The following is a 15,265-nucleotide window of genomic DNA, read 5'->3' as shown; positions in this document are numbered from 1 at the left end:
CCTATAATCTGGTATTTAATATCATCGAATTTATTTTGAAGCACGTGCACGTGCCAAAAAATTAGGTCACGGAAGTCTTATGCATTTCTGTGAAATCTGAAAGGGCAAAATTGCAAAGTACACGTGTGACACGTGGAAATATATAAAACATCGGAAAGTAGCACGCTTTGTAACGTTTAATCGAGGTAAAACAATTTTTTATCCAGCTTCTAGTTTTTTCTTTCGCTTCCTTTATATTCTGAAAAATATGCGTAAAAATCCGCAGGCTACGTATTATGACGTAAACGGAATGGAACGAATCAATAATAGAATAAATTAAATAATATTAATATTAAAATATTAAATAATATTAATATTAATATATTAAATAATATTAATATTAAAATATTAAATAATATTAATATTAAAATATTAAATAATATTAATATTAAAATATTAAATAATATTAATATTAATATAAAAATTATAATAATAATAATCGATAATAAAAGAAATTAAGGACAATGGAACACATATTCGATTTATACTAAATATCCGCGGCTGTCCTGATATTTATTGCCAGTCGCGTACATACGTTCTAGTTATAATTTCTAATACCATTAGAAAGTTAGGAGAATTTTAATCGAGAACGAGCTCTATACCCTTTGAACGTAATTTGTTCGTCACTTAATCGCTGCACGCGGTAAACACTAACGAGCAGCTCTTAAACAAAAGTATTTGTACGTTATGGTCAACAACGGGGTGACTAGTTATTCGCGCGTTCTCCTGTTTCATTGAAATTTTAATTGCATCAACGTAGTACGTTCTATGGTCGACGTCTTAACATAATTGTACGGATCGAATGTCTTTACGTAAAACTGTCCCGTGCATGTTGACGATTCGCGGCCAATCAACGATATCAGGCCGAATGTTACGTGCTCGACGCTATTTTTTCGCCTTCACGCTCTCATTGTTTGCGCGAAGGTTCAACGCGTTCGCGCGGCGTACGCGATAATACGCGCTCCGGGAATTTTATCCAAGGAGCATTGTGCGAGCGCAACACGTTGCGACACCACATCCTTTGCCTCTCTCGAAACGTCTTAATAACGAATTATGGTGCAATCGAACCATGCGCGTATAGCAAAAAGCAATCGTTTCTAGCCGTTCACTTTGAACACCGCGAAGGTTAATTTGGCAACTACATATATATCCATGTATCGTGTTTCTAACGATTGCCAAATGCTATTTTCATGCATATAGTGATGCCATCCTTTTGTTACGAAGGATTAGCATCAGAGAAATTTTCGGCTTATTACGCATATTGAAAATGTAACGTAAGATTCATCTTTTTTTTCAGCAAATATGGAGAGATACGCACAGGTGCGTTTGAGTATTAGAGCACCTACTGGTTACATTTATTGGAACGCTCTAGCGGATTTTACGCTGTAAAACATACGACGTGAATGAAAGTTCGGATTTATAATAAAATAAGCAGAAGATACAATCGGAAAAAGGATCTCAGCAAGACGATAGTATTAGGACAGCGTTAGGAAACGGTAGGCCAAGAAAAGCCGGTCGAAAGATGATTCGTAGAACTAAAGGAAAGTGTTGAGATATTGATCCGTTTCATAGCGCCGATACGAGCGAAAAGCGAACTAAAAATTGCGCGTTTAAGCACTAAAATGTCTATATACTATTACGAAACTACGAAATATTACTAACCTTCTATTTACAACGAAGCTCGTAAGTCTCGTGACCAATTTACACGAAAAAAGATCGAGTTAGAGACACGATAACGCGTTAATGAAACTTCTAATCTCTAAATCTCTAGAGAGAAATCCTTAAAAGCTGTAGATCCTTAATAAACAATTTACCGATTACGACGATAAGTCCCCTGATGCTCGTAACCAATTTTACACAGAAAACGGATCACCAAAGTTGCAAGACTTTCGAGTTGGAGGGAATGACGCGTTAACGAGAGCGTCGCGACGTATAATGTTTACAAAGTTTGCGTGGAAATTAACACGATCAGGAATAAGCTGGATCGTTGTCACCGTTTACGATCGTGTTTCCGAGATGAAAGAAACAGCTACTATTATGCAATCGATCGTTTCGAACTAGTAAACGGCGTAGCGAAATAAAACTCGGTTTAAGTCTTAACATACGTTCACTAGCAGGAACGTGTTTTATTGAAACTTTTACGACTCGCTACCGGCTGCCCCAGCCGTTGCATTATTTGAATAACATCGAAGGTTGTTGACCTAGCAACCGAACGAAGGTGCGATCCAATTGGAGGTGGATGTAATTACACCTTGAAATACCTTTCGTCATCGAGCATTTCCAATTCCCCGCCGAGTGTCCTCCATTTTTGCGCTTAGTCTTTACGCTCGATATCGTCGCGATTTGCAAGCACTCGCTAGCAACAGAATGTGCGATCGTCGTCGCGCGTCGCCGTTTCGACAGAATTAACGTCGTTGGGATCTCACAACGATTGAGAAACCGCATATTTACTTCGCGCGAAAACCACGATGAACGAGTTATGTCTCGTTCGGGCTAATTTCTTTGAAGTAGTCAATGTGTCGATTTTTAATTTATGCTTCAAATATGTAATATCGGAAAATAAGGATAGAAATTTTTTTCCGATTACTTACAATTTATTAATATTAAATTGAATATACAAATATAAATTGGACAGAGAACGATATTTATTTAACGGAAACTAAATGCAATACTCGTATCTATATCAAATAACTTTGCAGTTATTTGATCACTCTCGTCACAACGAATCTAACACACACACTCTCTCTCTCTAACAACTCTATCAATTCTCACGACTCTACTCTTCGACGACTCGAAACCTCCAACGACTCTACTCTTCGACGACTCAATTAGCTCTGATCTTCGCCAATACACTCCTGCTCGGTCGTGCTCGCTCTTGCTCTCGTCCTCTCTCACACACACACACGCACACTTTTCGGCTCACATACTCTGGCCTCTCGATTGCCACTCCTTGAAATGTGGAACCGTACTTCTGTTTTGACGCTGCTTATCTTTTCTCGCGTCACTGTTACTAGGCGCTCTTGGATGTAAACAAACCACGAAAGACGACGTACACGGTGTTTTCTAATTTCAGCCGATCTCCAATCAAAGCTATTCTACGATATTACAAATATTAAGAATCGAAGATCCAGTGTGGAGAATTTGAAGGGTTGACTCTGAGATTTGAGAGTAATTTCAGAGAATAGAAGCTTAATTCCTGCGATTACTTCCTTCACATACTTCCCCTTTTCGGATCTTGACACTACGCAAGTCTCTTTCGGTCGTGCCGTACACCTCGCTGCAATATGTCCAAATCCGCTGCACTCGGAACACCTAACACCTTCTCCCCTCTCCGGACACTTAACACTTAGATGATCCTCACTACCGCAAATGAAGCATCTTCTTTTCTTCATTGCATCTACAGATTGACTGGGCTTCCCGTTCTTCTGGGTTTTAGCCGGCTTCACAATCGACTTTGCTCTGCGACTCTTCTGCTCTTCGTACATCACTAACCTCTTCCTCAACTCTTTGATTGACGTAGCGCCGTACAATATAGCCTTATTGTTCTCGTCGTCTATTATTCCATCCACTATGTATTCCACCTTTGCTTCCTCCTCTATGTCCACATGGCTGGCTATTTCGAGCATGCGGTACATGTAAGCCAAACATGCTTCATCACTCTCCTTTTTTGTTTCCTCAAGTTTCTGATGTACTTGCCTACTGTTGACTTTCCTCGAAAATTCTTTCACTAGCCCCCTCTTCAACTCATGCCAAGTCCTGGCATGACACTCGAAGCTCGCAAATATTTTCGCTGATCCCTTCAGCAGCTTCCTGGCGTAGACTGCCTTCTGCCCATCCGACCACATGCACGTATCAGCGACTTCCTCGAACGACTCGAACCATCGTTCGACATTTTCACCTTTGTCGCCACTAAACTACTCTAATGCATCTTCGACGTCTCTAAAACTCAGTGTCGAACCAACACATGCCCTTCGACAATATTCATCACGGTCCTGATACACCTGTGGCGGATCGGTATCAACAGGACGCCGACAGGTCGAGGCATCAACGCGGCGCAACACCTCCCGGGCGATCCGCGGGTACCAACCGCCAACACTAGAGGGCTACGACGACAACGAGTCTGTCTGTCTAACTCGCTAGCGGTCGAATATACGAGCGATTGATATAAATACCGCACCTAGCGAGACTCCCTCTACGTCTAAGGCAGGGACTACCGGGCATAGCCTTACTGACGAGTCCACCGGTAGTCCCGGGACGAAACGCAAACACTCACACTCTCTTTTCATTCGCCTCATTGGTGACCACCGACAACGAACACGCACCTTTGGAGAAGCAGTCAGGAAAGGAGCCAACCACCGAAGACGACCAAGCCAGGAAGTGATGTAGCCATTGCAATAGTTCATGGGCATCACCTCCAGCAGCACGTCAGAGGAGGCGACAACCACCTCGTCCCCACGACGATCAGCCTTCCATCATCGACGACGAGCCATTCCCTCTAACTTGTATCGCGCTATATAGCTTTGGGGTCACGCTATAGCGCTAGGGGGAGGCTGTGTGGCGGATCGGTATCAACAGGACGCCGACAGGTCGAGGCATCAACGCGGCGCAACACCTCCCGGGCGATCCGCGGGTACCAACCGCCAACACTAGAGGGCTACGACGACAACGAGTCTGTCTGTCTAACTCGCTAGCGGTCGAATATACGAGCGATTGATATAAATACCGCACCTAGCGAGTCTCCCTCTACGTCTAAGGCAGGGACTACCGGGCATAGCCTTACTGACGAGTCCACCGGTAGTCCCGGGACGAAACGCAAACACTCACACTCTCTTTTCATTCGCCTCACACCCTTCGCGTATCTCTCTTGTATCCTCTTGCGTTTTTCTTGTCATCTTCATCCTCACTTTCGTCGTCGCTTTCTTCTTCCGACGATATGTCGTTACCATCCATGGCCGCTTGTAGCCGTGCGCGTAATTCTACTTTTCTGCCCGTCGTTTTTAAACCCAAACTAGCGAGGCGCTCCTTCAACTCCTTCGTATTCATTTTCTCAACATCTTCATCTTCGTTACAATCACGCTCAGCTCTCTGTACGTTTCCTAAATCTCGTTGACCGGTTAGCTCTTCACCGCCCGTCGATCCCTTAGGATACGATTGTCCAGCCCTACACGCCCGATTCAGCCTTGCAATCAGCACTGACCTCGCACCCGATATAGGGAGGTTCATTCGCGCGAGCTTACTCCTCAGCTCCTCCAGCGTCGAACCCTCTTCACCCGACAATCGTTCGCCCCCAACGTTTGCCATTTTTCACACTACACAAACTTAAACAGTCAACGATATCGTCTTTTACCGCACCGCGTACCGGTAAATTCACAACTAGCTCGAATAGCTCTGTTAAACCGTTTCGTTTTCTGTCTTGTCCAATCCCGGACGAGCCCCCAAAAATATGTAATATCGTGATATAATGTATTTACAAGGAGTGGACAATAGAGATGTTAATCAGACAGAAAAAGACGATTGTTGTTCAACCTGAACTATTCACGCCAAACGTACAGAAAACAGCGCAACTAAATAACTAGATAGCGACTCGACTTTTACCAAAACGCAATCAACACTCTCTCGGCAACGCCACTCGCAAACTCTGTCTCCGCTCAACTCGCACTCGGCTCCTCGACTCACACTCTGTTTCTCGACTCACACTCTGGCCGTTGTCGCATTCTATTGACTTTTTCCTAGGCCCGCCGCACACGTGTTCTGCAGACGCTCGTAGCCAGGGTCACGTAGGTCTTTTCCACGAAACTATGCACTTGAAAAGACCGATGACACATTGATGGGCCCGACGGCGCCTCGGCTCTCGCGACATTGTTCATAGTTCGCCCGATATTTCTTAGGCCTTTCGTCCACGATACTACATATATGTAGTGGTGTACTGGTCATCTTTTTTCCACACGTTTTTAGCTTTTTAGCTGTTTGTGTATGGGCGCCTAATCAGCCAATCAGAAATAGCCGGTATTCTATGAATCCTTTTCTTCAATGCTCGAAGAGCTGGATATTTATCCAAAGCTGATGCCCCAAACATATACTCGAAATTTTCAAGGGCCGCTGCAAACACGAAGTCCGCCCATGTCGTCTGAAAAAAGGTTTGTATACATTTATTTTGTACCTCCTCTATTAAACAATTTTTTTAATTTACCTTGAAACATGTGAAAAATCGAACTCTTAACTAAAGATCACTAGCTTTTTAGGAAGAATTTGCATTTTTATTTTATTGTCAGAATTTAATGGATAATTTTAGAAACTTCAACCTTTGGAGGTATTTGTTAATTAAAAATGACAAAACTGGTATTATGTAAAAAAGAGTAATGTGTATCCTGAATCAATGTCGAATGGAAATTAGACAGTTCTATAAAAATAATCCTTCTCACGATTCCACAACTTCATAGCTTAATTAAATACAATTCTTCGGCGATATAATTACAAATACATTTACAGGAATTGTGTAATATGATAAATATCTCGTTAAAGAAATTGAAATCGTAAATTCCGCGGATAACCAGCGTTTATCATATAGAGACAGGGATTTGCAAAGAATAAAAGTTGTAGAACGTTGAAAGGCGTTGAGAGAAACGTGATGTTATCCCGTTATTCGTTAACGCAACGCAGTTAAAAAAATCCCGTAGGAAGATTACGATAATAGATAACCTGAGTCGAGTGTTTGTCGGGGGATCTAAAATTTGGAAGCCATCGAATTCGTGATGTCGATAGAAATCTTCAGTTGGAATCGTTGTATCATAACGTAGTCTGCTTATTGTCGATAAGACTTTACTAAACTAAAAGTGACTACTAAAAGTTTCTATCCTCTAAATTCTATCTACGATTCTATAATCTAAAAACTGACTTTTGCAAACAAACTGTAACATTCGCTTAACGGAAAGACATACGTATCTTGTTTGTACGCGTCTTTTCACAATGAATTCTTAAACGTCTGTCTCTGTGGTGAGACAAATGCAAAGTCATCTCATCAGTTACTCACCTTGCTTCAAATCTCCAAGAGCATCGACGAGCACGTCGCATATCATCGCATCCCATTCGTTCCTTCCCATTAGATCGTACTTCTTCGCCAAGTATCGCGCCACAGCGTTACTCTGCGCTACCGGTTTCCTGTCTATCTCCAGCACAGGCAGCATTTTATAAGGCATTGCTAAGAACAAACATGGCTCATATGAACACTGTGTAGAGGGAAACGATCGATAGGAAATCACAACACAGCTTCCGAGGCCGTTGCGTTCTTGTGAATAAATGAATCGAAATCATTTCGGTTTTAATCAACATGGCCTAGTAAAGAAATACAGAAATGTCTTCTTTCTCCTTTTTTTCTTTTCTTACGATTACGATGGACAAGGTATCGCGTGTTTTTGACTGTTGGGAAGAACCTAAAGCTTTAAAATCAAGGATAAATGATCGAGTATAAAATTTGTAATTCTCACGGAAAGGAACGAATCTGTCCGATGCGGTGTACTGAATGTACGAGGAACGATCAGTATCGTTTTGCGGGAAGACCTTATGCAATGATAGTGGACTTACAACTGCGAATAAAAAATTCACGTCGCATAATACCAGACACGGAAAAAATATTAGAAATTGTACACGGTTCTTGTAATGAAAATTGAAATGCAAGGAATATAAATCGAATGTCTCTTGCGAACGTAATTTTGTGTTTTACACCGACAGGATTGATTTACAGACTTACGTTGATTTTTGGTTTCTCTATCTGCAAGCGACATATAAGATTATATCGAAGACTATGTTGCGTAAAACTTTTATTATACTATTTACGATAGAAATGTCGCAACGGAAGATCGAAATTTATGTCTGCTTTGTTCTTTCGACTTTTTAGCTATGTTCTTGTTCATTTCCGAACTGATTTCAATTTTTTATCCTTCTTTTCCGACAAGTCCCAAAAAGTTTTTAAATTAACGAGAAACGTAGAAGTAATTTTGTATTCCTATTTTAAGTCACCTATTTACGGTTTTCTCAAAATATTCGAAATGCTTCGATTCATTGAAAACAATAAAGATTGCAACACAAAAATTCGAGAATCGTAAGTGAATTAAGTTGGTATTCGATAAACACGATATTACGGAAGCAAAACTTAATGAAAAGTTCGACTTTATTCCGTATGAAATTTTACTTTAAGTAAGTTTAGCCTGCACGTGAAACGAAAGTTTTATATACAGAAAGGTTTGAGTAAATGGTAGATACCTGAGAGTTGAACGATGAAAGTAAAGATCGATTCTTCACGCTTACAATCCTTGTATTCAGGCCAGAGTTCTTCGGGGATCCTCTCGTCGGTATACTCGATGCCAGTATATGCAAATATGTACCGTATATGTTCGGCACGACCACGGGCATTGAAGTAGATTAGTTTGTAGGTAGGTTCGTCGCTCATTTTCCTTGCTCTGTCAACTTATCGAGAAAAATGATACAATTAACTCGTGTAATTAACAGACTGTGTGCGTGTTTGTGTGTATAGAGAACAATTTATTTATAGATGGAATAATTCGTATAATACGCAAAATAAATCATTTAGAAGGCTGGAATATGTGTTTTTGAAACAATTAATTATGTCGAAAAATATTTCAAACGAGATATAATTATGAAAAAAATAATAATTAAATGTATGTAAATGCATGTAATAATAGTTAAATGTATGTAAATGTAATAATTAAATGTAATTAGTTTCTTTATACGCACGCGATATTATTGGCGATATATGAAGGTCAACTTTATTTTTTTAAATAGATATATTTATACGTATATTTATAGATATAAATACATATATTATATAGATATAATAGTATATATAATATATATAATAATATATATGTCGAGTCTGAATCTCCGAGTCCGAGCTCGAGGCGCCCTCCCGGGCAGGGCTCGCGGGAGATTGCGATTCCGTGTTGGAGTTCTCCATCGTCCGGTCGCGGGTGGGGTACCTTTATTGTCGATAGTGACACTAGTGACGAGGGCCTCAGGCTTAATAACGAATCCGCGGCCAACGGGAGGACTATCATATAAAAAGCAACAGGATACACGAAATAATATAATTCTGACTAGGACAACATAAACGCAAGAAGTGTTGATATTGAAAAAAATATTTAATTTTGTATATAAATATTTTCATATTTAAAAAAGTTTCCGGAAGCAGGAAGATTTACAAACAAATAATATCATAAACCGAATGTTTCATGATCCTTTTCTAATTAGAGTGTGTGACAGCATGTGAGAACGTTTCTTAAAAATATGACTTATTGCAATTACTTAATCGCAATTATAAACGATTAAGACCTTCTCACAACGAGGCAATCTATCCAAAGTGTAAAACTCGTTATACTTGATGAGAAAACAAATCTCTACTTAGGTTTCATTTCGTTTCATCGCGTTCATAAAAAGTGAATTTGTATGAACACATCGTGCAATTTAGTAATTAGGACCGTTGATCTCGCTGCAACATAGATGGATAGAAAAAAGCCATTTAAAATGATACAACGTCGGGAAGACAATTATGAAAATTATAAATGGAGCACAAGATAAAATTGTTTAAGATTAATTCTTCTTTTTTTTTTTTAATCGCGAGTGTTTGCAAACGAAGTTTCAATCTGTTTACAATGATAGCAATGAGAGGAGGATGTCTATGAAAGTTATAAATGCGATATTGAATAACATTTCTGCGAGTGGGTTTGTTTTTCGTTACAAATGTTTTTTAAACGAATCTGCAATCTGTTGGAAACAACGGAACAGTAACGGGACGACTGATAGGGAAATAAAAAAGATCGCGTTTTATTTGAACAGACAAATCTTTGAAATCTATTCGAAAGTCTATTTGAATTGGTACGAGCTCGAAAGGAACGGCGAATACTATAGAAGAAGGATTAATTAAAATTGTTATTAATCTGTACGCTTTGTATATTAAATACCTTGATCGATGCCAAGATAACAAATTATTATACGAAACAGTGAAGTATCCACGTCTGACATTAATATTGAGTATTACCATTACTGTAATTTAATTTTTAACCGATCCTGAAAATTCCTTAGAACGTAAAAAGTATAAAATGTTACTGTGCATTTCAAGATTAAATGCACTGGAATTTAGAAACAGTTATGAAGCGGAAACAAATAATTTATTCAGAATAAGAATTCTACGTAATCATGTTAAAAAAAAAACGTACTTATAACGCGTTTAAACTCCAAATATGTAAAGACAATAAGGGAAAAAAATTAAACGAAGAATCGTAAATTCACACAAGATTTTATCCAAAAAAAAATTGGCCTGTACCAATATTTTTATTTGTCGTTACAAGTTACGAGGGTATTAAAAAGTTGGCCACGAATGGACCAGAGATAAGAATTTATCAGACTTGCTCTCGTAAATTTCAAGACGTTGCATCGGATATTCTTGAAAATCTTTGGACAATGGCCACGATATTTCGCAGCTTCTATCCTCGAAGCGGAAGAACTCGGCGTTAAAAGCGACAGAACTGGAGAAACCCGGTGACCGCGAGCCTTTCACGCTCTCGACAGATTTCTCATCCCTCGTAATCCTCCCGGTGTCACCCAATTTCCACCCTCGTATTGCGATTTGTTGCTTCCAACGAGGCGACACCTTGTCTTGTGATTTCCTTTTTCGTCGCGTGAAACACGACCGAACACTTGTTCAAACACACAATTCATATTTATCTAACTCGACAAAACGCCGTGTCATTGAAACAATAGCATTCTTTGGCTTTTATGTAAATTCCAATAAATTATGATAATGTTCGTGGAGACATTATTGCTACCTATTTTATCTGTCGTGATCCAAATTGATTTGTGGCTACGTATGTATATATATATGTCGGAGATGAAAGGAAAGCCGAAGCCCTTCCTTGGAAATTTTGGGAACATCCTCTAGTACCTTGGCCTAGATTTTATTATAGTTGTAATTGTTTAAGATTTGTAATAAGCGAGATTGGGTTCGAGGTGACAATCGGTCGCTGAACGTAGCCACGGTCACGGGATGGATGTTTTATCTAACGGAGGTCTGGAGTGGTTGTATGTGTTTTCCGAGAAGTGTGGTTGTGGCGGCATGCGGCCTCGAGAGCGGGCCGAGCCACGTGTGATGTTGCCTCGGAGGTGCCGATGCAATGGGACATACATTGTATTTAGTAACCAAAACTCCAGGCAGAAACTGCCTAGCAACGGCGTTTGGAACTCTCTCGATGCTTCCAACGAGTGTGCCTAGCAACGGCGTTTGGAACCTTCTCGATGCTTCCAAACGGGGATAGAAAACAAAATGCAATCGTACAGGGAGAAAAATCTCCACGAGGCTGGCATTCTTGCGATTGCCTTGGAGAGTGATACATCGAGCGTTTTCGAGGATCGCATTTGCGTCTAAGTTAGTTTCGCTTAGTAAGGAGTTATCCCGGTGACCGTGGATTCGTTTGAACTCAAACATTGCTAATAGTATTATTTAATTTAATTATTCGTAGATCGTATTATTCATTGGGCTTAGTGTTTGTTAGACTTATTATTAGTTGTACTTATTATTTGTTAAGCTTAGTGATAGACCTGTATATACGTGTAAATAAAATCTCGGCTTTGTGAAACGATGGCTAGTCCACATGAAGAGTCGTCGCGCGCCCAAAATTCGAATCCCGATCCGACATATATATTTGTATTTTCTTTTGTTCTTTCTTTTTAATTTATGTGATCTGAGAATTACATTTCTGAGAGTTCGGTGAAATTCGATGCTTTATTTTTATCAGTAGAATCTTCCTTGTCATTGTCAGAACGCAGACGTTTACGCGTTTACGGAAAGTTTAAGGATACAAAAATACAGGAAAATGTAGAAAATATGCAAGAATATGTAAAATATCGAAAGTACAGTACTTCTAATAATACTTAGTAGCATGCTTACAAACAAATTTCTTTTGTATTTCTTGAAATTGCGTAAAGATTCGCGGTAATTATCGGATTTTTGTCCTCTTTTATCTGCTTTTTTTATTCGCAACTTATATGAGATATGAATTAATATTCAACGACGTGCGCTCTGTGCCACGAAATGAATTATCTCGCGTTAAGACTGCGGCAATTCTTACGTTTGATATTTCATTTAACGAACAGCCGCGCGTTCCTGAGTTTAAAAACCGCCACTCTGAACTTACGCTGAGAATAATATCAGGAAAAGCGAACGAGAGATGATTAGAAAGAAAATGCGAGGAGCAGTGAGGGAGATATTACTAGACTGCGCTTTTTTGTGCAAGTATAGCAGGATGTTTGGGAGTGTAAAATTTTAACGAATGCGAATAATATGAAAAAATATATGAAATATCCAAGGTATAGTTTTATTAAACTTACTTTTTATAATGCTTCGTAGGTAAAACAATTTTCTATCCAGATTCCACTTTCTCAATCATATTTTAAAAAATGCTCGATAAGGAGTACAATTTTCTACCCTTTCTAATTATATCTTCCAAAATTCTTGATAGATGAAACAATATTCCACCGACGATTTACTTTTTTAATTGTATCCCCCAAAATATGGACCTGCTTAACGTTTAGATATTATTATTTTTTTCGTTGTTACTTGATACGGCTAGCAATTAAATAGTGAGAATAAGAAGAATTGGAAGTGCCATATTCGAAAAAGAATTTTGGTTTTAAATTGGAAATTAAATTTGGTTTGGACATATATGACACAATTTGTATGGACAATGAAGAGTACGAATCTACGAATTTCGAGGTAAAAGTATTGATATATGTATCGATATTTCTGGTCGTTACAATATCTCTAATCAATACAAAGTTCTAACTGAATGTTAGAATGTTAAACGTTAAAACGTTTAAAACGTTAAAATGTGTATCGAATCGTTGTAATTCCAAAGATGTCAATTGATGTAATGTAATAATAAAGTATAAAGTATAATAAAGTATAAAGTATAATTTCGTCTGTGGTATAATCTTTCTATTCCATTTTGTTACGTCGCACCGCGAGCAATATGGCAACGAGATGTCACCGGATACTCGCAGCGTATCCTCCATAGTTTCAAGTACCTTCCATAAATCTCATAGATTTCCTAGAAAAGGTCCTTCAAACCAAACAAACGTCTGTTTCCGAAGAATTTCTAAAGACTATTGTCTACCCCGACTGGACAAGGGAAAGTTAGTTTTTCTCACGTATGCTGCAACTTTCCTCCCACTAACCACATTCTCTCGAGGGCGGTTAAGACCCTTCGTTAACCAATTAACAACGAAGCCACTTCCTTCACTCTCCTAACTAAAATCGTCACCAACAAATCCGTATGGTCCCGTGCGCTAGACACACCCATCCTTAGCTTTCCTCCGAGACAGCATCGTCTCCCAAGACAGTTCTGATTTCACATCCTTCGAACGGTCAATATCCTTCCACCGGGTAGGACACACCCACAGATCAGTCACTCATTCATCTCGTACATATTCTCAACGCGAGAATTGATTGTAATTTCAACAAATAAATAAAAAAAAAAAAATCTGGTACATACGCACCAGCGTAACTGCCTTCGTTATAAGTTGTTGGAATAAACGGTGAAATATAACTTACTATACTGTGTCATATTCATTTAACCACCTCTTATCTTAACCGAAACAGGGGAACGACTACTTCGCGGCGTCGATTCACCGAATCGTAGCGAGAATTTACGCCTCTCGCTACTGCGACTGCGTCTCTCCGCGAACGGTCGTAACACATTGATCGACAGAAGTACTAAACTCTAATAACATAAATTTATATATTTTCTATTTCCCAGCCACCAGTTTTATAGATTTTTTTATCTTCTGTACTACTTTTATCCCTTTTATTTTTTCTTACATGAGATTATTGTAAATTTAATATCATTTGTTCGCAATATTTGTCCTTGAATTTGAAATGTCGCGCTTCAATGTTGTGTGTTGTTCGACGTTTTATCGAACGATGTTTATCGAACTAGTTTATGAATACGTACATAATCATTAAAGAATCTATAAACCTTACTAGTTTGTTTTTACTAAGTTTTGTTACAGAAAACATGTTCTCATAAATTTTCAACTTTAATTTATGGAAATTTATTAACCTTAAACTATAAAATCATTCAATGAGTCTTTCCGGATGTTTTTATGTAGTCATAATTTCACATATCAGCACAGCTCCACCAATAGGATAAGAGTTACGTGGAAGCAACAGGGGGGAAGAAGAACATATAGATATCTAAAGGTTATTTTTGTCTCATTCAAGTTTCTGTTAACCGGCTTGGAAATTTCCTGTGCTTGTTTCGACTTTGAAGTCTTAAAAAAAAAATTGTAAGTAAATAGTATATATATAGTATATATATCTCGAGCCAAAGTTTCTCTTTATAAATAATAAACCGTTTAAAAACTATATTTTGTATGTTTTTTCCTTATTCATAATTAAATAATAAATATGAAATACTTCTACAGAAAGCCGACATCCTTCAATTAACCGAACAGCAGATGATTTAAAAATTAGTAGTTGAAAGAAATAAATGTTATTACATGTTCATAATTGATCGATAAATTTAAATATACAATTAGAAAATGTTTCTTCTTTATTGATAACTAAATAATACAGATAAGATACAAGATACTTGTACGAAAAGTCGGCGCGTCGTTCAATTAACGGAACAGCAGAGGATTTGAAAATTAGTAGTTGAAAGAAATAAATGTTATCATATGTTCATAATTGATCGATAAATTTAAGTATGCAATTAGAAAATGTTTCTTATGTTTGGAAGAATATATAATCACTGCTGAATGTTTTGTAGTTACGAAAGTTGTATACAAACATACATTGTACATACGACTAGTAATGGCACTAAATTACTGTTAGAGGGTCTTGGGTGTATAGAACCATATGGTTAAATTAATACTAGGGATAACGAATCGCGCGAATGTAATTAATATTTTGAAATGCGTTGTTTGCATTAATTGATAGTTTTCTTATAAACTTTTTTATAAACAATTTCATTGCTATAGAAAAAAGATAAATGCCGGTAATATGTCTATCCTACTTAAATAGAAAGTGCAATATTTTGTTATAATATTTGGCGCAAGTTTATACATTATTACATCCAAAAATAATATTCTTTTTATATCTAAGCTATATTAAAATATAAAGATACAAATAGCTATGCGAGTAGTTAGTAATTGATGCTTT

General features: G+C 38.1%; 1 long non-coding RNA gene across 1 annotated transcript in view; it reads right to left on the bottom strand.

Moving 5' to 3' along the window:
- LOC143304734 (uncharacterized) overlaps positions 1-7,457 on the bottom strand; it is a 71,292-nt gene extending 63,835 nt beyond the window's left edge. The window contains exon 1 of the long non-coding RNA XR_013061385.1: positions 7,070-7,457. This is a non-coding gene — a long non-coding RNA (uncharacterized LOC143304734). The remainder of the gene's footprint in view (positions 1-7,069) is intronic.
- Positions 7,458-15,265: the final 7,808 nt, after the last annotated feature.

This window comes from Bombus vancouverensis, unplaced genomic scaffold, assembly GCF_051014615.1.
Source record: "Bombus vancouverensis nearcticus unplaced genomic scaffold, iyBomVanc1_principal scaffold0052, whole genome shotgun sequence".
NCBI lineage: Eukaryota > Metazoa > Arthropoda > Insecta > Hymenoptera > Apidae > Bombus > Bombus vancouverensis.
The sequence above is the reverse complement of the archived record's forward strand: the minus strand, read 5'-3'. Positions and strand labels throughout refer to the sequence as shown.